Genomic DNA, 21,623 nt, shown 5'->3' with positions numbered 1-21,623 from the left:
ATACCAACAGCTCTCCAAAAGCTGAGATCTGCAAAGTCAAATTATTTAAATCAGGATAAAGGTGGCAGTCTCTTTAAGCTCATCTTCTTGGTCCATAGGTTGCTATGATGATGAGAGAGGATGCTTATATAAGAGTATTATTCAATATTTCTTTTTTTTAAAGAATATTATTCAATATTTCAATGAGAAAAATGCATGCATGTGTGTGTGCACATGTGCATGTTTAAATAAGCTTTGGTCAAAATATATATTCTTTGGGGCTAGGCTTGGGAGAGCCATGGCTTTGTTCTTACTATCTAGGCAGGCATAAGCTCAATAAAGTATTCCAAAGTTCTTAAGCCAAACTGGGCTCTCTGCCTTTATATGACCCTTGGGACTCCAAAGGGGTATGACTATAAAATAGAGAAGAGTCTTGACATCAGTAAATTTTTTTCTTCCAAGTTGCTGTATTCTTGCCAAGTTTGTCTTAGGGGGTTTAAAAATCTTTTATAGTTTTTCATTAACTTTGATTCTTTAAAAACTGGAGACATATAAGTATTTTATTTATCAAGGTTAATCTAAGTATAAATGAATCTTTGGAATCATTAGAACCTGGAAGCAGTGTGGGAGTGAGATGGAGTCCAGCAACATGCCTTGCAACCCAGACATCGTTGCCCCTACTAACAGTTGGAGTGAAGCTGTGACACCAGCTGCCTAGTTTTGGAAGCAAGAAAGAAGAATTTTGAATTCACTGTGGTGAAACTTAAAGCTTTCATGCGAAAATCCTCCTCTCCTCCCGCTCCTTTCCCTTTTTAGGAAGCTTGTGGCTGACCACCTGGTGTTCTGAATCATTAATTCATGGAAGACATTCTGTCAGGAATAACATGTAACAGGCAGCCTGGCAACTGCTATCGAAACTCTTCCAGCTCCCCATTCACTTTAATTCACTTCAGTAATTATTTATTGTACACCTACTATCATGCCCAGCCTGGTGCTAGGCAATGAGTCTTTCAAGGGAAAAGAGCATAAAATTCTTTTCCTGGAGATTTAAAAAATTTATTTAACATTATACTTATTTTAGGAAGAATAGATGAAATATTTCATGAAACAGAAAAATGTCTTAAATTTACCTAAGTGTCAAAGCAATATAGAATAAGTTCAAAAAAGATACGTTAGCATCAGTGCTTAGATTCTTATTAAGTGAGAGGTACTACACATGTGTAGGCACTGGGTGCCTCACATGATCATCTCGCTCAAATCTTAAAACTACCTTAGGAGAAAGATACAAAAAGCCACAAATTAAATGTGAGGAAATAGAGGTCTGGGGTAAGACTGGTTAACTAATCTTTCTCAATAGTTGATTTTTTAGTCAAGGAATTGTGAGTCTAATATCTATTAGAATCAGGTATAAACTTCTACTTGACTGCAATAATAAGTAAGGGACTCGAGTGGGCTAGAGAAACCACAAAAGCCCCCAGGTGGAACAGATTGTCAAGAGGCTGGAGTCTGAAGCATGTGTAAGTGTGACAAGAAAGGGGTGCCTGGGCGGATCAGTTGGTTCATCCAACTCTTGACTTCGCCTCAGGTCATGATCTCAGGGTTGGAGACGGAACCCAGCATTGGGCCCCATGCCTGGCGTGGAGCCAGTCTAAGATTCTCCCCCTTCTTCTCCCTCTGCTTTCCCCTCTAAAAAAAAAAAAAAAAAAGATCAAAAAAGATCAAGAATACCAAAAGGCAGACGAGATGGGTACAGAAAACCAAAAGACAAAAAGTTAGCAGACACACACAGTCTGATATCCAGACAAAATGATCAAAAAGATCCAGTAAGAACTGAGGAAACAGGATCACAATGAGCATAAAGCAAATCACCGCTTAGGAGACTTTATTAGTAAGGCAGCCCTGGAATATGGGTCTGGATTTTCATGGTTCCCAGTTGGTAGAAACAAACCTATTCTACAGGAAAGAATGAGACAAGTGGGAGCAGATGAGCCAAGGATGGAACTTTAATGAACTGACTTTTTTTCAACTTGAAATGTCTGGAATTATAAGAATCTCCTTTAGTCTATATTGTCTTCATGAAGCTTTGAAATAAATAATTTTCATTATGTTTCTCAATTATAATGCTTAGTTAATTGGCTAGGCTTAACTGATATTCTTTTTAGGTTATTCTACACAAATATTTTGTGCTTTCATTTTGTATAGACATCCTAGGCCTAAGATCTGGTTTTTAGAATATATTGGTTGCCAAACAAGAAAATCAGTAGCACAATTACTTAGCTCCACGGAGAATAGCATGACTAGGGATTTCCTCTTTGGTTAAATCTTCTAGGTGATCCATTTGAAATTTGATGGTTATTCTCCTAATATAATTTTCCTTGTGTTCTTGCATACATTTAGAACATAAGCTCCAATCTGGAGAAGATCTCTCCATCAAAAAAAGATGTCTCTCCAATTAAGGTCATTATATTCTACTGAGAAATTGAACCAGAGGCACAGGGTTACTAAGAGTTCCTGAGTGAGCATAAGTACCATGAAGTACTGTAGTGTCTGCTGGGTCACTAGAGAGCTGAATGTACTAGATTCTTGTGTAGGCAAACAAAATGGTTTCAAGTGCTTTGCTACCTGACTGCAGGATGTGGCTGTTTGATAAACATGTGACAATTAGCTGGCCATGAAAATAATATATTAAAATAATTTAATATATATTTGAAAGTGTTATGCCCCTAGATAATTGTACCTGGAAAGAAGTAAACATTTGCGCTTTTCTGTTCCAGATTCCATTTGATTTGGAAATAGTTGGAATGTGTTATTTAACTTCAGGAAGGAGATTATGTGAGGCAACCATATTGACAAAACGGGTAGGAATTTGAACTGCCTCTAATTCTGTATTTTACAGAAACTTTGCATAATTCTGTATTTTAATATGTCCTGCTAGTTAATATATCCTAGTTGCAGTAAAACTGGCCCTTTCTCCTGATTCAATATTCACTCTGATGACTGAGGAAATATCTAAATCTGTGATTCCTAAACTACAGAGTAAAGAATCACCTAGAGACTAGTTTAAATGCAAATTCTCTTAGTTATTCTGATGCAGGTAGGCTGTACAATACACACTGAAGGTTAAACAAATGCCAGTGTAGCTTTTATTAATATAAAAATATTTGTGTTTGCTAAAAGCAATGTCAAAATTTTTTATCCCCTTCATAGGTTGTATTATGGCATGGTAGAAATAGCACTATGTTTAGACCCAACCTAGGTTCCATATACTTCATCATCTACCAGTTAAATTATTCAGGAGACATTTATTTCACCTTTAAAATGAAGTTGCCCTATCTCTAAAATGAAAAAAATAAAGCAACAATCTATGTTGTGAGAGCAAATGGAATAAAAACTGTAAATCACCTAATGCCTGTCACACAAAAGATACTCAATATATGCTTGAGTTCTCTTTTTTCTTGATTTAGTGTATTGACTAAGTCATTTTGCTTCTTTTTTTAAAACCATAGTTCTCATAAGAATTTCTTATATGAAAAATGCTAAAAGTGATCCCAGGGGACGGATATCTTTCCAAACATTCTGTACAGCTGTCATCATCCCCAGGAGAGCCAGGACATCTCAGCACAAAATATAACCAGGTTGTCTCTTACCAACTCAGGACCATCACCCTCCCTTGCAAGGATGGGAACTACATTTCCCCAGATCCCTCACCTGCATGATTCTGGCTTCAGAGACTATTTATGAGAGGAACTATGAGACCTGGAAGGCAAAAGTGAGGAGGAAGCCATATTTTCAGAAAGCACGGCCGCGAGGCATGGTGGCTTTTTATGGATATCTCTGTGGTTGTTGTCTTCTGGGTCCTGGTGACCAGAATCAGTGGTTCTCAGATTCCAGTTCTCCACCCACTCTAGTACATCAGGCTGAAGTCATCATGGATTGCTTCCCAATCCTTCAGCCTGCTAGCCCTTCACTTTTCTAGCTCCTTCCACATATGTGTGAACCTTAATTCCTCTATCAATTTCCTGATTCCAGTGACACTTACAGTGGTTCTATTTTTCTACTCAAACTCTGACTTGTATGTCAGAGCATCCTGGCACTTACTCTGATGTTATACTTCTTAACTAATATGTTTTCTAACAAACACTTATTTGATATAGGTTACCTCCCAATCTACATCCCAATTCTCTTAAAGTACCCCCAAGGAAATATTTTTGCTTTAGAGCAGCTTGGTTGCATTTCATCTCTAATATGTAGGTCTCTGCTACTATGTTTCATAAAATTGAGGGCTGGGTACACCAGGTTAATGACTTCTGGGCCACACCAAAGCACAGTCTAGGCTCGAACAAGTCTAGGGCATATTCTATCCTAAAATTTTAAGTGGAAGTGTTCAAAAAACAATTAACATTAGCATTTAAACTAGCTATTACATGTTTGATTTTAATCATATTTTACAACATCATCCATCAGTTTATTTATTACCTTATTTGTCAAATGGCACAGGACTTTGTTTTCAAGACTGGCTTTAAAATAAAATCTAAAAATAAACCCAAACCTTAGCTCCCAGATGTGAATTTTTGTCTTGCTAAAGCCCCCTACAGCTAGACTGAATAAGGCTCCTGTCTACTAACTGGAGCGATTAATTCTACTCTTGTCAGTGCTAGATCTGACTGTCAGAGACTAGCTCATTTCAAACCATAAAAATGCTACACCTTGTCAGATATGACCTATGATCAAATTAGATAAAAGAATTTTACTGTAGAGTAACAAACATCATAGACACAAGATTGAGTTCTTGTTAGTGGTATTTTGATTTTGGTATTTTCTTATTTGCTTTGTTTTCATTTCGGCCTAGAGATACCTAATTTATGGAATTCCTATTATGAGCTAGAAACATTACATGAGATATTCACATATTGATCATTTGATTTAGAAATTTTTATCCTCATGTTATAGACAAACAAACTCGAACTGACAAAGATTAATAAACTTATTCAAGGTAATTAGCTAGGAAGTGACAGACCTAGTATCCAAACCCCTGGTCTGTTTGATTCTATAATGAGTGTACTTCCTACTCCTCCAGTATGCTTCACATGATCAGTCTTATTATTTTCTAAGAAAAAACAATTCAGAAGGAAGCATTTATTATGGCTCACCAAACTGACTAAAGAATAAAATTTAGTGTTCAGTTGCTGCCCTTTTATATCTCCTTAGGGGATTTTATTGAAAATGAAGTCTTGTGTGACCAGGTTCCTACTTCTATGCACAGCAGAGTCACAATAATTATTTTTTTCTGCCAATCTATAGGAAATTTGAACATTGTGTGCCAGCAGGCACTCTTTGTAAATGAGGCATTAGATGATTCCTAATGTCAGTGGGACATTCTTCTGTATTTTAGCTAGACCATACTGATTTCACATAACTCCTCCCCATGCCTTAGTTTTAGGCATCTTTTTAAAAGAAGGTATTAATTAAATAAAGTATCATTAGAAGCTTTCTTGAAAAGTTTGTGCTGTTCTGTGGTTAGAATAGTACCATACAGATAACATAACCCAGTAGCTATGAATGAGTACATTTAAAAAAAAAAAAAAGGAATGAGTACATTTGTAGTAATGGTCTAATGCTCAACAGGAGACATGAAAATCTCCCTATCCCACTGGACTCTACTCTTTCCTACAGAGAAATGGAGAATTGAGGGGATGGTTGCGGTATGTGTGTCAGGGTCAAGGATTACAACACCTCATTTTTTGGTTGGAGGTCATGGTCTCTTGACTCCATTAATGAAGGGTTTGCCTATCATGTTTCAGATATAACACAGATCAGGGACTGCCTCTTGCTGGTGGGTCTAAAGAGCCTTCAGTGGGCAACTGAGTTTGGTGTGCCTCTTGCCTCCTGAGTGGCATAATCTCAAGAGCTAAAATAGAGGGCAATATTTGGGTAAAAGGCCCTAAGAGCCCAGAGTCTATGTCAAAAGTCCCCAACTGTGTTCCACGGAATGTTTTACTTAGATACTAATGGGAATTCCAGAATTGAATGTGACTAAAATGAAAGAGAGCATAATATATTAGTTGTAAATATTCACAATGTACAAGAGTTGAAGATCAAGCGTCTGAGAAAAAAGTTTGCCCAAAAGATGCTTCGAAAGACAAGGAGGATGCTTATCTATGAAAAAGCTAAGCATTACCACAAGGAATACAGGCAGATGTACAGAATTGAGATTCGCATGGCGAGGATGGCGAGAAAAGATGGCAACTTCTACGTGCCTGCAGAACCCAAGTTGGCATTTGTCATCAGGATCAGAGATATCAATGGTGTGAGCCCAAAGGTTTGAATGGTGTTTCAGCTTCTTTGCTTTCGCCAAATCTTCAGTGGCACCTTTGTTAAGCTCAATAAGGCTTCAGTTAACATTCTAAGGATTGTGGAACCATATATAGCTTGGGGATACCCAAACCCAAAGTCAGTGAATGAACTGATCTACCAGCATGGTTATGGCAAGATCAACAAGAAGCGAATTGCCCTGACAGATAACACATTGATTGCCCGATCCCTTGGTAAATATGGCATCATCTGCATGGAGGATCTGATTCACGAGATCTATACTGTTGGAAAACGTTTCAAAGAAGCGAACAACATTTTATGGCCCTTCAAATTATCTTCTCCACACAGCGGGATGAAGAAAAAGACCACCCATTTTGTAGAAGGTGGAGATGCTGGCAACAGGGAAGACCAGACAATAGGCTTATTAGAAGGATGAACTAAGGTATCTACCATGATTATTTTTGTAATCTTGTCAGTTAATAAATGACTACTTTCAAACAGGAAAAAAAAGAAAAGGTCTCTTAACAAAAAATCTTAACAAAGCCTCCTTACCTTTCTTTAATAGTTTCCCAAGCTTATTTGAGCATGGAACATTGTTATTTTTTTCATGCTGAACAGTGTTCCACATGACATTAAGTTTGGAAAACTCTGATCTAGATATTACTGTGAGAGGCCAACAGGGACCTCAAGACACGTGCCAGAGCCAGCAGATCCCACAGAGAGATCTGAGGCCAACAGCCTGCTATGAACACACACACACACACACACACACACACACACACACACGGTATACTTTTTTCTTTCTAACAATACTGATCATAGCACAGATCTTTCATTGCAAAATAGCAAATTCTTTCCATTTGTATTGGTGAATTGGACATCCTGGGTTATATTGGCTTGCCTAAGTGCTGGAGGAATATTAAAAAAGTTGTGCACCTATCTTTTAGCTGCTGATTCTATTTTGAAGAATAAATCAATTCTAACTAGATTGACTGTATTTTATGCTTTTGGTCCTGTTCATTTTGCTGCCTTTTGTTACATTCAGTCACATCTTAGCAAAACATTGATTTCTTTTGTTTAACTTTCTTGTCTCCTGTAATATTAATCTAGAACATTTTTTGAGGGAGCAGGGACTACAGAATATTTTTTCTTGGGATAGTTACCCATGTCAAGCATTCAGTGATTGGCCAATTGCTCTTCATTGTAAAAATTGTTCATCCAGGAAATAACTGATTGATCTTTTCTGACAATTGGTGCCAACCTTCCCTAGACTGAGAATGTCTTATTATAGGTAAAGATGAACAGATAATTAAAAATCATACCCAGATATCAGGTGCTTGGGTAAGCCCTTAACAAAATGTCTTTTTTAAAAAATGGAGAAGGCCATTAATTAAATAATGTAACTTTAGGGGGATCCCTGGGTGGCTCAGCGGTTTGGCGCCTAGGATCGGGTCCCGCGTCGGGCTCCTGTCATGGAGCCTGCTTCTCCCTCTGCCTGTGTCTCTGCCTCTCTCTCTCTTTCTCTGCCTATCATAAATAAATAAATAAATAAATAAATAAATAAATAAATAAATATCTTAAAAAAATAATGTAACTTTAAATACAAACTTTCTTTGTGAACATATAACTATAGTTATTTATTTATATATGTGTGTTTAAGGAGGTAGAAGAACAGAAGGAAAGGGAAAGACTCTCAAGGGACCCCCTCCCTGAGCATGGAGCCCCAGGAGGGGCTCAACCCTGACCTCCAGATCATAACCTGAGCCAAAATCAAGACTCAGAGGCTTAACTACCTGGGTGCCCCTAACTATAGTTATTTAAATAAACAAACTGCTTTTCTTTGTTTCATGAAGAGCAAATAATGTGTCAAGAATTCAGGTCAGGGGCACCTGGATAGCTCAGCTGGTTAGGCACCCAACTCTTGATTTTGGCTCAGGTCATGATCTTAGTATTGAGATTGGGCCCCACGTTGGCACAGAGTCTGAGATCCTCTCCCTCTTCCCCACCCACTTATGTGAGCATGCTCTCTCTCTCTCTCTCTAAAAGAATAAAAGAAAAAGAATGCAGATCAGATACACAATAAAATGCATTTTCTTGCATGAAGAGAGGATAAATAACAAAGGAATATTAGCTTCCTTAGAGTGAAATATTTTTAAAACTAAGAGAAAATGGGGATCCCTGGGTGGCTCAGTGGTTTAGCGCCTGCCTTTGATCCAGGGCGTGGTCCTGAGGTCCGGGGATGGAGTCCCACATCCAGCTCCCTGCATGGAGCCTGCTCCTCCCTCTGCCTGTGTCTCTGCCTCTCTCTCTCTGTGTCTCTCATGAATATATAAATAAAATCTTAAAAAATAAACTAAGAGAAAAATGTGTCCTCTGAGAGTTTAAAAAGTAAGGTACATGCACAATCCAAGAGATCTGATGCATTAAAGATGGAAGAAATGGATAATATTAGAGTCTGTTGGTACCAGACTGATATATCTGTATTTATAGCCAAAGGAAACTACAATTTATCAGACACAGGAAACATGATGCTGGACTAATCACAAGTTGTTATTTTCTGATTAAAGCAACATCAACTTGATTGTATGCTGTTTTATATATGAAGAAATGCTATAAATTGCTATGTGGGGAAGATGGAGTCTTGAAAAGAAAAAAACAAAAACCATTCTCCATGCAGGGAATCTTAACTGATAAACCGAAGCACATATTTCCTTGACAGGCCCCAATAGTGGGAAGTAGTGTTCTATGTTATTTAAGCTTGGAGATACTTTTTAATATTACCTAAATCCCTTTGTTCTGTGTCTACAATGACCAGGTAAAACTTTGATTTTTATACTGGCTACCCACATGGCTTACCTACAGTGACAGTGTACATATTTACAGACAGGAACATTATTACCCATTTAGAAAGAGCTTTCTGGTGGCAAATCATCCTTGGGAAAGGAAAAAAAAAATCTAGTTCCTACATTTGCAAATCTGAGGTCCCCTGTTCCTCAGATGTTGTTCATCCAATTTAATATTGCCCCCCCCCAAAAAAATAATATTGTCCCCAAAACCATTTACTGCATAGGAGTTTGAACTTTATAGAGCTACCATGTGTTTTGCCAAATTATGTTTTCCAATCTCCTGACCATTGTACCTTTCACCTTCCAAATAAGTAGATAACAATGATTTTTTTTCTTGTAAATTTATTTATTATTGGTGTTCAATTGATTTTTATTATAAAATAGCTATTTTTTTAAACAGTTAATGTATTAATCATTGTCATTAAGTCTGGTGACCTGTGAGAGTGCTACAAAACTGACTCCATTTTTGGTCCTCCATTTGTTCATGTCTATGTGTTCTCTTAGGGCTATGTGTTTTGGGCCCCTTGGAGATTAATGTATGCTCTGACCATGCAAGCAGGTTTGCTTTGATCCCCTGTAAAGCTGTTTAGATAACTAGCAGAGATAACATAGTTTCTTCCCCTCCCTTCCCTCTGGTACACAGATGGTGCCATGAAGTCTGTTAAATGTTAAACTCTTTGACCTCAATGACCTCTGCACATCCCCTCACTCTATAAAAGCTGTGAATTAGGGTCTGGACTTCGTAAAGAATATATGTGCAGCAACTGGATAGTTGTTTGCCCTATTCCCTGTCAGTAAGTTACCCTGAATAGAATTATATAAATGGTATGGAGTAGCTTGCTTCAAGTTTTGGTTCCAAAGTGTCTTCTCGGTCTGGAGGATACTTTACTCTCCCTCCTCCACCTTCTAACATCATCCAACACAATTCCTTTTCTATAGACAACACTACCCTATAGTAGTAAAATTCTTTACCCTCACAATAATCCTCTTTACCAAAAATTAGTTATAAGTCAAATCCCTCAACTTATTTATTCCCAACAGTTTTCTTGTTATGATTTTTAATTTCCACAGGTTGTTAAAACTAATATAGAGACACTCCAAACAATTATACATATATGTGTGTAGAGAAATAAGTTTTTCTAATTTTTGTCCTGAAAGGAGTAAAATAAACAGGAATTTTTTATTGCTTAGGAATGAGAAATGAGAGGGATAAAATATTCCTTCATTTGGCTTAAAATGCATCAGTATATATATAAAAAAGAACACCATAGGGGATCCCTGGGTGGCGCAGCGGTTTGGCGCCTGCCTTTGGCCCAGGGCGCGATCCTGGAGACCCGGGATCGAATCCCACATCGGGCTCCCGGTGCATGGAGCCTGCTTCTCCCTCTGCCTATGTCTCTGCGCCTCTCTCTCTCTCTGTGACTATCATAAATAAATAAAAATTAAAAAAAAAATTATTAAAAAAAAAAAAGAACACCATAAATACAGAGAGAAAGGAAAAAAGAGAGAAAGGAAGAAAGAAATCAAAAGCAGAGAAGAGGTAAAGATATGGGAGCAGAACCCTGCCATTATTATCACTGTCTACAACATTTCAAGTAAAACAGCAAAAGAAAAACAAACAAACAAAAAACTCTGGAGTACAAGTAAGTGCATCCCTCAGTCAATGCTTCTCACCCTCACCACCAATTCCAATACCATTCCCTTCATACTCAACTCTTAGGACAGGGACGCATATCAAGAGAGATCATATTTATGAGACCATGAACTGAGAGGATGAAATAGAAGTGGAGAAAATAGGACAGGTCAGAATGATTTTAGGGAGTAGATTAGGAAGGAATTGATGAAGAACTGGGCACTGGAGTAAAGGTAAAGAGGGGAGTCTAGAATAGCTTGTAGGATAATTACTACCTTGGGTGGTTAAGAGAATGACTTAGGAAAAGACAAGAATAAACAGACTTGAGTGGAAATGATCAATTCATTCTTAAAAACAGATTTATTAAGATATAATTCACATACCATAAATTCACCTATTTAAAGTGTGTCAATTCAATAGTATTTAGTATATTCAAAGATATATTCAACCATGACATGTCAATTTTAGAATATTTTTGTCAAAAAGAAAAAAGAAGCCCTGTGCCTTTACTTATCACCTCCCCTATATACCTACTCTTCCCTCTATGGCCCTAAGCAACAACTAATTTATTTTCTGTCTCTATAGATTCTAGACTTTCATATGAATGGAATTAATGGAATCATATAATGTATGGTCTTTTGTGAGTAGCTTCTTTCACTTAGCATAGTGTTTTCAAGTTTCATCCATGTATTCCATTCCTTTTTCTGGCTGAATAAGATTCCATTGTGTGGATATATAAAATTTTGTTTATCCACTTACCCACTAGTGGACATTTAGGTTTTTTCCAACTTTTGGCTATTATGAATAATAATACAAGTGGCTATGAACATTTGTACATGTTTCTGTGTGGATATATGTTTTCATTTATCTTGAGTATATACCTAGAAGTACGGAGGCTTTAAATGGTTGTTTTTTAAAAATAATTTTTACCAGTTTCGTTGGGGAGCAGATCAGTGGAACTTCTCATGTTGCCATGAGGGAATGATTGATTTAATTTTGAAAAAGAGTTTGGGATGCTTATCATTGATCTAGGTGGAGAGTTTGAACAGGCAGAAAGATAACATAGAACTAACTGGTTGTCCAGGAACAGACCTATATTGGATATGTAGATTTGAAAGTCAGTCCAGTGGCAGAAGTAATGGCAGAAGAGTAACAGAATTAGAAGGTCAAGATTAGAGCTTAATAGCATATTAGAAGAAGGTCAAGATTAGAGCTTAATAGCATATTAACATTTAAGGGATTTAGTGAAGGAATCTGTGAAGAAGTAGTTAGAAAAGTAAAAGTAAACAAAGTGTTTTCTAAGAATAAGACTCAGGAATTTCAAAGAAAAAATGGTCAGAGTATCAGAACAGGGAAGAAGAAAGTAATAGCTAAAATAATTCAAGATTTCAAGATGTAAAAAACTTTATATTTTACTTTTTAAAAATTCAAGATTTTCAAGATATATAAAAACATTACAAGATTGACATATGGTACTGAATTTGACAATTAGACAGACACTGGTGAGATTTTGCCAGAGGGTTGGGTGTTCTGTGGGTGGGGAAACCAGATTGCAGGAGGTGGACACAAAAGGAGATGGGGTTGAGGGGTATAAACTATTAGGAGTTTGGAGTGAGGCTAGGTCCAAATTCTACCACTTAACTCTGACTCTCTAAGATTCTGGCCAACGCTGCATATACATAAAGAACAGGTTGCATGATGGAGATCACAGCTTTATTCAGGGCTCACTGGAAATGTCTAGATTGGAAAACATAGTGGGCCTCTGATGACATACAGCCAAGACCACAAGCACTAATCTGACCTGATTTACCCCATCTATGGTGAGTGGAGGAGCGAGAACAGTCAGGGCATAAACCTGGCTGGTCCTACCAGAGAGGTAGATCGTGCCTAATTTGCTTACACTTTGAGAGAGGGACTGAGAAGACTCAGGCCTTCTTAAAAATCCATGAGAACTACAGTGAGAAATGGAAGGGAATTGATTACTTTTGGAGGGGGGCTACAGTAGTTATATGCACAATTAATATGGATCAAGATAAATCAGATTTAATACTTTACTAGGGAGAACTGAATAAAGAGAAGGTGAAGGCTGGAGCAAAGATGTCAGTGAAGAAGTAGAGATTGAAAACTTCAAACAAGTGGAAATAGAAGGCCTATGCTCCTAAAAAAAAGATGTGTAGAGATTTAGATAATTTGTATATATGAAATCAAGAAACTTGTCTCAGTTTTCTTGAGAGAGAGGAAGTGAGGCTGTCTGCTGGGAGGGAGAGTGCAGAGGTAGGGGCTGGGGGAGGAGGGGAGAATTTCTGTGAGGTTCAACACAACACTGGAGATTGGTGTAGTAACTCTTATGTTACAGGCTTCTTCAAATTAAAAAATGTCCCTTATTTTAAATTGTCCTTACTGCTTTGAAGGGACAAAGTGTCCATTCTTTATAAAACTAGGGAAAGGGGTGGTTATTTTAAAATTTTTGTCTTTACTTAGCAATAATAAAAGTGGACAAGCAGATATTTATTCCTCTAATGTTTAATTAGAGTTCTTCTAGTCCATAAAATCCCAAATTCTGAGCATCAGTGCTCTTTAGGGTATTTTCTAACTTTCTGTACTGTGAGCATAATTGAAGCAAATGAAGGAGGAAGATAAAATAATTATTAAAAAATAATAATTATTATTTAGCAACTGGAATATTAGGCTCTGAATAATAAAAGAAAGTAATGTAAAGTAAACCTCATTCTCACAGGTACATGCACAGCCAGGTTCAGACCGGGGCTGGATAGGGATCCATAACAACAATATCTCATTGTGGAATTCATTCGCTCATTGTGGAATTCTGCAGAGTAATTCTCAAATAGTTGCCGTGGCAGAGACCATAGCTTATAATGTCATAGTCTATGTTGCCATGGTAACAACACAGCCAGCAACAGAGGCTGACATTTTGAAACACGCATGTGATTTCATTATTTACAAGTTATAGAGAGGAGAGCAGAGCCACTGCGGTGACTTAGAAACATCTGTTCTAATACAGCCTACTTATATATATTTTTTAAGGTTTCATTTATTTATTTGAACATGAGCAGGGTGGGGGCAGGGGTGGCGGGGAAGGGGCAAAGGGGGAAGGAAAGAGATAAGCAAACTCCCTGTCAAGCAGGGAGCCTAACTTGGGGCTCGATCCCAGGGCCATGAGATCATGACCTGAGCTGAAGTCAGACACTTAAACTACTAAGCCACCCAGGGGCCTCAGCCTACTTACTTTTGAAAAATAGTGCATTATCATAGGTGGCTACATTCAGAAAGAGGCATATGCAGACTCATTCATTCTTTCATCCATCCATTCATTCACTTACTAATTCAATAAGCATTTACCTACTGAGCAGCCCCTACATGCCTAACACTGGAAATATAAGAGTGCACAACTTAGGCAGTCTTTATTATTTTTGCTATATAACTCACCTGTGAGATAATGAATCTCCAATGGAGATCAAGGTACAGGATCTTAATTTTCCGGGAAAGGCAGTGCTCAAACAGAAAAAGGTTGTGCTTCTTTCTCCCTCATACTTATCATGAACATCCGGATAGTGATAACCTATGCTACTATTTGTTTTTATTCTTCCTTCAGATGGCAATTCAAATGGGGTACTTAGCCTTCAAGATATTTTCTGAAAGAAAGTATCTTGTCAAATAACTTTGAAAAATGCAACAGAGTCTATTTTGCTTTTATGGATTAACAAAAAACATTCCCCGGTAGGATGTTTCCATAGAGCTCTATTATGCAGTGTTAGTGTTCCAAGGAATGTACTTTGGAAAAAACTATCTTAATGTCTGTTGTAAATGAAGATGGTAGTGATGACACTGGCAATACAGGCATGAGTCATGGGCCATGGATAGACTATAGGCAAACATACATACCATGGTGTCAACAAAGACTGCATTTGTAATTTATGAATCCCAAAGATATTATCCAACCTTTTATTACATCCTCTTTTCAGAAATAAGCAGCAGTATTTCTACAATTTGAAAGTGATTTTCACAGCATGCTTCATTTATAGGTCACTGATGTACCTGCCTGATTAGTTTGAATTTAGTAATCTGGACGCCAACCCCATGGTTATGCCTAGGAATATTGAAATAGCTGAATGCAATATCCTATCTTAAAGAAGTTGTTTATTAAAACACAGGTGCAAACCCAAAGATACAGGAGGATAGCAATTGTAGAGATTTGTAAGGGGACATTAGAGGGCATGGCTTGGTTGCAGATGGGTACGCTGTACGTCAAGTTGACTGTTAGTAAGTGATACCTGGTCTGTGCTGCTCCTGGCTTTAGATTTAGTGAGCAACACCACAGTGCTTGCATGGCACTAAGGCTCATGCCTTGCTGAGTTAGTGCCTTTGAAATAAAATCTGTCTCCCTCAAACACAGCTGAGGACATTGGAATTCTCCTGTCTGCTTTTGTCATCAATTTTATTCAGTTGGCACTGCCCCGTTGCTACCTGGTAATACAATTTAATTCGTGAGGGGAAGAGAAATCATAGTTCTTATTCCCTACAGAAGGCGAGAATATTAAAAGACCCATGTAGAGCCCCTGCTGTGGAGTGACTACAAAGGTGTTATGAGATGGAGATAGTGCATAATTCTGATGCTCCTGCAGCCCCAGTGAGCAAATTGTATTCATGGGCAGGTGTTTCTGAATAGCAGCATTGCCACCACTATGTGTGGAGGATGAGGTCTGCATGATGGTTTGGCTCAAAGCCTTTCTCTGAGACAGCTTGGTGCAGGCACAGATGTCCCAAGTAGTAATGCGACAGAGCAGCCCTAATGCTGAGAAATGCTGTATTGTCTGACTCTTTTCTACACCCTCTGCATATGTTCTTGTATTTTTATATCCATTTAGCTCTCACACTTCACTGATCTTTTAAATTTGTACATTATCAAAAAAGATGACTGTTTCAAATGAACCTAAACTAAATTGCCTACTAAAAGAAGACTGCTATGGAAAGGGTGCATATGTGGGAAGAAGACCACCATTTTATCCACATTTCAGTTAAATGCCAACTGGGGATTTTTTTTTTTTTTTTGAGACAGAAAACGAATATGTGTGACCAGAGTAGGAAGGGGCACAGGGAGATGGAGAGAGAGAGAGAGAGAGAGAGAGAGAGAATCTTAAGCAGGCTCCAAGCTCATCCTGGAGCTGGATCCCATGACCCTGAGATCATGAGTTGAGCTGAAATCAAGCAGGGGATGCTTAACCAAATGAGTCACCGAAGAGCCCTCAATTGGGGACTTTTAAAATGCAGATGAATTAGAATGAGATCTTGTCATTTGCAACAACATGGATGGACCTGGAGGGCATAACGCTAAGTAGAATAAGACAAAGACAAATACCACAATGATTTTGCCTATGTGGAATTTAAGAAAGCAATCACCAAAACAAAGAAAAAAAGAGACAAACCAAAAAACAGATTTCTAAATACAGAGCACAAACTGGTGGCTACCAGAGGGGAAGTGGGTAGGGAGAGGGGTGAAATAGATAATAGGGATTAAGAGTACATTTATAGTGATGAACACTGAGTAATGTATATGATTGTTGAAACATTATAGTGCACAGTTGAAACTAATATAACACTGTATGTTAATTATTCTTTTAAAAATGTACTCAATAATTGAGATTTAATAAAAATAATAATTAAAAAATAAAATGCACATGAATATTAATTTCTATGATGTTAAGAAGTCACAGAAATCTAACAGGAGAAAGCAAAGGCAAAGGCTTTGGGGATTAGCTCTGTTTGAAGTGAAATATTTTCAAACAGTTTGGTCATTCTATTTTCATTCATTCCTTCTTTGTTACTCTACAACAGACCCTTTGACACATGCTGGATGATACATAAAAATGAGTAAGACTAGATTATGGCATTTGGCATCAGATACAAGTGGGTTTGAAACCAAGCCTTTTGGGACGCCTGGGTGGCTCAGCAGTTTAGCACCTGCCTTTGGCCCAGGGCGTGATCCTGGAGTCCCCGGATCAAGTCTCACATCGGGCTCCCTGCATGGAGCCTGCTTCTCTCTCTGCCTGTGTCTCTGCCTCTCTCTCCCTGTGTCTCTCATCAATGAATATATAAAATCTTAAAAAAAAAAAACAGAAAGAAAAGAAACGAAGCCTTTCAATGTAAGAGCAATATGTAACTTAAACTTTCTAAACAATTTCCTCAACTATGTAATGAGGATAAGGTTGGAACTTATTCATAAGAATATTGTGAAGATCAAGTGATGCATATACATGCTTTACATAGTGTTTGGCATAGAACATGCTTGTTAAATAGTAGCTATTATTTTTCTCTAAAAGTGAATAATATCTGTTAAGAACTTAAAAAGATGAAGTACTGGCCTTATTCTCATGGAAATATATGCATACTTGTGTGCTTGATTCTATATGTTCCATTTTTCCAATTGAAGGTGTAGAGGTAAGGAAAGTCACCGGTATACTTGTTTGAGCTAAAATTCTACCCCTCTGTGTGATTAGAGATGATTTAGACCAGATGTGAACTGAGTTTTTAAGAGTGTTTGGCAGTCACTAAAATGGTGTGGAGGGCGGTGAGGAAGAACTCTGGGTTTATAATTCTACTTTTGCCACCAAGTTACTTTTAAGTGAGAATATTCTGAAAAACACAGACTTTTAGAGAGAAGCATAAGTAATTGGAAGCATAGTGTGTAGCGTCATTTGAATTTATTCATTCATAGATTAATTTTCTAAATAAATATTAATAGCACATCTGCCATGTGTCTGTGAGAGTTATGAGGTGTAAAAAAAGATGAATAAGAAGTGAGGTCCTAATGGAATTTGCAGCCTCAGAGGAAAGACAAACAAGTGAAGAAATGACATCAATGTACTAGAAAAGGAATTCTAATAAGCACAAATTAGCAAATTAGGCTGTTTGATTTGCAATGTAAGTTTAGCCTCTCTCCTCTATTCAAAGGAACCAGAAGTCTTTTTTTTTTCTTTTTTTAAAGTAGGCTCCACACCCAACACAGGGCTTGACCTCACAATCCCCAGATCAAGAGTTACATGCTCTCCTGCCTGAGCCAGCCAGCCAGGTACCTCAGGAACTAGAAGTTTTAATTCACAAATACATAACAACAGTTCTTGAAATACTTAGATAATTTTATTTCAACTTACTTTTTTCTACTTTTGCTCTAGGTATATTCTCTTTGTCAAGAATGCCCAGCCTGGGATATTCCTTTTGAGTTTATATTAGCTTTTCATATATTTTTCTTATAGAACAACTTGTCATTCAGCTTATTAAATGCCATCACACACATAGGTGTGTGTATAAAATTTTTTTAAAAAAGGAATCATAACCCATTTTTAAGCAGTTGATCTAGGAAGGGTTTCATCCTGTTGTTACTTTTGTTACAATTGTAGATGGATTTTGTTTTGATTTTTTTTTTTTTAACAGTTGCATTTCCAAGAAAAATACCACACCAACTGGCAGTTGAGGTGGTGGGAAGGGTTGAGAGTTGGGGAGCGGAGAACTTCAGAAATGTTCTTGAGAATGTAAGTTATGCTGTGTCATTCCTGCCTTCTTTTTATTAAAGAAACGATAGCTATTAAAATGCTGGGTGGACATTTGCATCTACTGTGTGGGTCTTATCTTTCTGGCAGAGTGATTCTTTAGGGATTTTCTGTAAAGAAAATTCCTTACATATAATTTGTCTTACATTTTCATATGTTAATATTCTTTATACCATGAGATAAAATGTACCTCTAACGATTCTTAGGTGTCTTAGTCATGTTGGAAATCTCACTCTATTTTCACACATTATTTGTTCTCAGTATTGAACATAGTGAACAAATTCTATCATGTGTCCCAAGAGTAGCCCTCAAGAGGCTGTGAAATCTGGGGTTCATTTACTGTGACTCAGAAGAGCTTAATAGTTATTATTCTCCATCACAAATAATTTTTGACAGGGGTATTTTTCTCATCCAGATGATGTTTTGGCAGATATGTTTTTCTCATCCAGATGTACATGTTACATGTACAAATGATTAATAATATTAAACTATCTGTAGTTTAGAGTATCAAGTTAAGAAAATGAGACACTGCATCCAAGATCAAGAGGAAGAATGCCATAATCAGTAAGAATGTCTGCCATAGGTACAGGGGGAAATGGTAATATTTGCAATAAATATGTTATTACATGATTAAAAGAATATTCACATGTTAATTTAGTTATCTAAGTGCAGGATTAAACTATCTTTTTTTTAAGATTTTATTTATTTATTCATGAGAGACACACAGAGGGAGAGAGAGAGGCAGAGACACAGGCAGAGGGAGAAGCAGGCTCCATGCAGGAAGCCTGATGTGGGACTTGATCCCAGGTCTCCAGGATCAGGCCCTGGGCTGAAAGCGGCACTAAACCGCCAAGCTACCCTGCTCAGGATTGAACTATCTTGTTCAAAGTTCATCAGGAGGCAGTTTTGCTCACAATAAACATTCTTGGTATTATATTCTGGTTCTACTACATACAGTACATGAAGCAACTTCACAAAATGACTCTATAATCTCTATTATAACTCTGCTATTAAGAATACCCTTCCTTACATTTTCAATATTCCATTTATAGGGTAGAGTCCCTATAGATGAACAACTTCTTCTGGAGTCCAGCATGTGAATGCATTTATGGCTACTGACTAATTGGCCTACTCTAAACCACTAAACACTAAGGGTTGAATGCTTCCATTTTTGCCCTGATTGCCAGGAAACCTAGGTACAAATATTCCATTCAATTGCTGCCATTTTATTCCAACTTGGGGACTAAATATCTTCTCATTTACAATGTACTTTTTTGCCTTTTTGATTGTGTTAATGTGCTGTGGCTTATTATACCTGTTCAGTGATCATAACTGCCTCAAATCCCATTTTAGATACATTTTAAGATAAGGCAAATATCTACATCTTGTTTATCTTATACACATCCATTCTCTTCTCCAACTTTTCATTTCTTGCTAGTTATGATTTTGTTAGCCTGAGATTTCTTTGAAAGCAGAAACTGAGACAAGCATTTTCATGTAGATAATCTACTAGGGAAGTGAATGACAAACTAGAAAGTGAAATAGAAAAAGGAAAGCCAATCCCTTAACAAATGCCACATTGATTTCTGTAGTGACCAACTGATGCTTGATCCAGCCAAGACCTTTTGAGGTTTCAGAGATAATATGCTTCAGATTATCTACTTCACTGAGAGAAAATACCATATTCCATCTACTATAAGTGGGAAATGCCTTGTAGAGTGTCAATAAGTGCTCACATCCATCCCATGCTGCATATCCAAGAATTCCCCAAGCCAAAACAACAGATACATTGTGCTGTCAAATTATACCTGTGAAAATTTATTGCCGCAGCAGGGACTTAAAAGTAGTGAGCAATAGGATATAAGGCAAGATACAAGAGATGTCCTATATACGTTTCAACCTGGTAGGACATCCCCAGAGGCTTTACCTGAGTTTTCCTTCTCATCAGGACCTGAACTCTCTGTTACAATCCACACTAAGACAGTATGGTACTGCACCTGTTCCTTAGTGGGAGAGACCAATGCCAAATCATTTTATTTATTGGGGAAGTTTTTTTTTTTTTGAAAGGACTTGATTTAATGGCAGATAGTAGGGGTATAATTAAGAATCCAGAAGAATGTGCCAGTAAAAGAGAGTTGGAATTATTTCAGTGGTATTCTGAAATTTCTAACATGGTGAGATTATTCTTTCTCCAACTTCACATCTGTCAAACACCCATGGAGTTAGGGTAAATAGGAATTATAGTTTGTAATAGACTTTGGAATTATAGGAGTTGTCAATTAAGTAGAATGGAGATGTTGTTTTAGCAAGGGCAGTACAAAACAGATACTCCCACACACACCTGTCAAAGCAAATCAAATATCTGATATCTCTAAGAGCACAGGAGAAATAGTTTACCAAACAAGGTTTAGAAACCAAGAAGAAGAAAGATATTACATTGATCTCAATAATTAAAAACCATTAGGTCAATACTCATTGACCAGATATTTCTACTTCATCCACCTTAGAATTGGTACACAATGATTTGTTTGATAACCTTTGTCTCCGAGTCCATAAAAAATGCACCATTTTTAGCTTAGAAATCTATTTGAAAACATTGTTTTGTATTATTGTTGAAACCAAACTCAAAGTTAATGAGATAATCTTCTATGCAACTATCAGTGTTTGAGAAAAGTTGATCAACAAATAGAAAATCATGCAATTGCAGAAGATGAAGTTCTAAACTACTATTAATCTTTGCTTATTTTAATATTGCATTTTTTTAGTTAGTTCTCTTTTCAATCTAGCTAATCCTCTGATCTGTGAGCAAGAAGCCATGTCATAGTGTTTGGAACAATGTAAACTGCTATTAATCTATGCCTTTATCATATTCTTTGATGAGATATTGAAAATAATATTTTCTATTATTGATTTAAAGGGACTTCTTTTAGTAGTTATTAACTAACAAGCATGTCGACAGAACAACAGACAATCTTCTCTGAAAATGTGAGAGAATGCCTTATATTCTCCAGATAAGGAGTCATTCTCTTTCCACATGGGATTAAGCTATAGGGTGAGCTACAATTAAACTTTAGGACTTCTCAAGTACTCAGATAATCATTGAATTGAAGATTCTATAAATCAAAATTATTCAGCCAGTTGTTAGGTCAAGTGGACATAAATGAGTCTCAGAGGAAAAAAAAAAAAGAACACTGCTGGTTGTTGGGGGGAAGCTCATTGTGATGAGTCTATCAAGGTGAGTAAGATGGTAACAATCTCTTCAAAGTAGCTAAATTATTTGATCAATTG

General features: G+C 37.1%; 1 pseudogene; it reads left to right on the top strand.

Annotated features, from left to right (window-relative positions):
- Positions 1-6,070: 6,070 nt before the first annotated feature.
- LOC129502650 (60S ribosomal protein L7-like) lies at positions 6,071-6,732 on the top strand (annotated as a pseudogene).
- Positions 6,733-21,623: the final 14,891 nt, after the last annotated feature.

Source organism: Nyctereutes procyonoides, unplaced genomic scaffold (genome assembly GCF_905146905.1).
Source record: "Nyctereutes procyonoides isolate TBG_1078 unplaced genomic scaffold, NYPRO_anot_genome, whole genome shotgun sequence".
Lineage (NCBI taxonomy): Eukaryota > Metazoa > Chordata > Mammalia > Carnivora > Canidae > Nyctereutes > Nyctereutes procyonoides.
This window is presented reverse-complemented; position numbering and strand designations above follow the sequence as displayed.